Raw genomic sequence first — 3,032 nt, forward strand, 5'->3', positions numbered from 1 at the left:
ATCCCCACAATTTGGATCCAGGTGAGATTCAAATCTAATCAAGGCCTCTTATTCTCTAAAAGCTTAAGTAATTATAAAGGGTAATTTATTAAAAAAAATATTAGAAAGGGCGTTGGTTTTTGGATTTGGCTCACTTACTTAGGTGTATTATAAGCATTAATTGATGGGTTACAATCTGGTTAGATTGGGTTTCGTTAGTCGGGCTGGGTTAGGGATGGACGGGCAAATGATCAACCCAACTCAACCCAATCAATGAAAAGGTTGAAATTGGATTGGGTTCGGGTGGGTTATGACAAAAAAAAACTCACTTGTTCGGGTTTAAAGTCGGGTTTGACATGGGCGGATTAGGATTGGCCCAACCCAAGTTGCACTTTTTTTTTTCAAATTAAGGCTGATAAAAAATAATTTAATAAATAAATCAAAGTTTGGTAAATTTTAACAACATTAGGTTTCGTTGAGAGTATATTTGGGTCAATTTAAGCCCAATTTATCTCATTTAGCCCAAACTAATAAATTGCAACTTCTCTCCAAGGCCCCTTTCAAAAGACAAATTATTTCCAAGTCCACAACATACATGTCATCCAATTTTTTTTTATCTTAATAATCATAATTTTGTTGTGGCCTATATTTAACTGACATGGAGAGAGGGCCAGCGACATAGAGAAATAGAGAGAGAGAGAGAGAGAGAGAGAGAGAGAGAGAGAGAGAGATGTGTTTGTAGGGTTGTGTAGAGGATGTGTTAGTCCCTTTACGCAGTGCCTTTATTTATAGTAATAAGGGAGAGAAGAAATTCTTCTCCTCCAAAGAATACAAGTCCTAATAGGGAAGAATAACTAGAATCAAATTCAATCTAGGATTTATACAATCACACTTAAATAAGAAGTTTATAAGACTTCCCCTTGAGTGTGTAAATACTCAAGTAGATTCGGCATCATGTAGAGTTGAGGAAGTTGACTCGTCGGCACTGATTATGGGAACACACTTGTCTCAAATAAGGTAGGAACTTGCATATGGAACTAAGTCTCACAAAAAATCCTATGACTATGGTAAAAACCCAAGTAGGGACAAAATCCATAGTCTAAGGAAAAATGAGTGAGTAATGCAAAGTCAAATAAAACGACTACGGGACGTCATCAGGGATATGATCAACCCAAGGTGGGTGCCTCGTCAAAACCTCGTTAGGTAGCAAAAACCTTGTGGGAAAAATGCTCCTAATCATAGGGAAAAATAGTACATTAAGATTAAGCAAGTATACTTCAGGATACTCCCCCTGAGTTTGACATAATTCCAAAGAGAACTAACAATGCTACAACTCATAAAGTTTACGCATACCAATTCCTTGAACAAGCTTCTGAAACGTGGCTTTCAGTAGTGATTTGGTGAAGAGGTTGGCCAGATTGTCTTGTGAACGGATTTGCGTGACTTTAATCTTATGATGTTCTTGTTGTTGACGTGAGAAGAAAAACTTCAGCGCAATGTGCTTACTATTGTCTCCTTTGATGTAACCCTTCTTAAGCTATTCAATGTGTTAAGCGCAAAACCGGAGGGGTCTTGGAACAACGTAAATCCGACCGTGAATCTGCAAGAAAGTAAATAACACAAGATGTATCGTGGTTCACCCCAATGTTTGGGCTACGTCCACACTGATATAGTATTTCTCTGAGAGGGAGAGAGAGCCTCTGTAATGAGAGTGAGGCTATTCTCTGAATATGAAAGGGTGGAGGGGATGAAGAGGCTTAAGAATTGGTCTCCCTTAATGAGGAGAGTGATGGGTCCTTTTATAGAATAAGGGCTCCTCACTTATTACATATTTGCCCCTTTCTTTATTACATAATTACATTTGTGTCCCCCGAGTATTTATACGAGGTCTAAATACGGAGGCCCTAAGTATGGTACAAACACAATGCATGATGCATTGTCTTCATAGATTGTCATCAGGACGTCATCGACGGGATAAATATCGTAGGAGTTTTGAATATGGCCCACAATTGCTCTCAGCCAGAAGCATTCTCAAGTTACTTCATGTAGGGTGAGAATTTCAGCATGGTTAAATGAAGTGGCAACTAAGGTCTGTTTAGTTAACCTCCAAGAGATTGTGGTGCCTCCAACAGTAAAAACATAACCCGTTTGAGAGCGCGCCTTGTACGTATCAGATAAGTATTATGCGTCGGCATAACCAACAAGGCGAGAATCAACTATAGATAAAAGGGTGTGACATCACTTGAGGATCCGTAGGGATAGAACAAGCCCAGATCCGTAGTACCTTTAAGGTAACAGAAGATGTCTTTAATACTAGTTTAGTGTCTGCGTGTCGGTGCATTACTGTTTCTTGCCAAAAGATTAACAGCGAAAGAGATGTCAGGTCTATGCATTGAGTTAAGTACAATAAAACGCCTATTGCACTTTGATAAGGAACTTCAAGCTCTTAAATTTCTTCATCATCATTCTTCGGACGGAAGGGATCTTGTTTTGCATTTAGCGATCGAACGACCATAGGAGTACTCGAAGGCTTCGTTTTATCCTCGTTAAATCGGCACAACACCTTCTGGGTGTAGTTCGATTGATGTACTAAGATTCCATCCGAACAATGCTCTATCTCGAGACCCAGACAATATCGAGTCTTTCCTAGATCTTTCATCTCAAATTTCGACTTTAGGTGTGCAGTAGTTCTCTGGAACTCTTTAGGAGTTCTGATGAGGTTCATGTCATCGACATATACTGCAACGATCGCAAAACTGGAATGTGACTTCTTAATGAACACACAATGGCATAATTCATTGTTCATATATCCCCGACTAGTCAAATACTCACTCATATGGTTACGCCACATTCTTCTGGATTGTTTCAAACCATAGAGTGAACGCCTCAGCCAAATTGAGAGCGTGTTCTGAGGTTTGGAAATATTTGATCCAGTCAATGTAAGTCATTCAGGAACTTTTATATAAATTTTCGTATTAAGATCCCCATAAAGATACGCAGTTACTACGTCCATCAGCTGCATACTCAGTTTTTTAGAAACTACCAAATTGATA

Source organism: Malus domestica, chromosome 17 (genome assembly GCF_042453785.1).
Source record: "Malus domestica chromosome 17, GDT2T_hap1".
Taxonomy (NCBI): domain Eukaryota; kingdom Viridiplantae; phylum Streptophyta; class Magnoliopsida; order Rosales; family Rosaceae; genus Malus; species Malus domestica.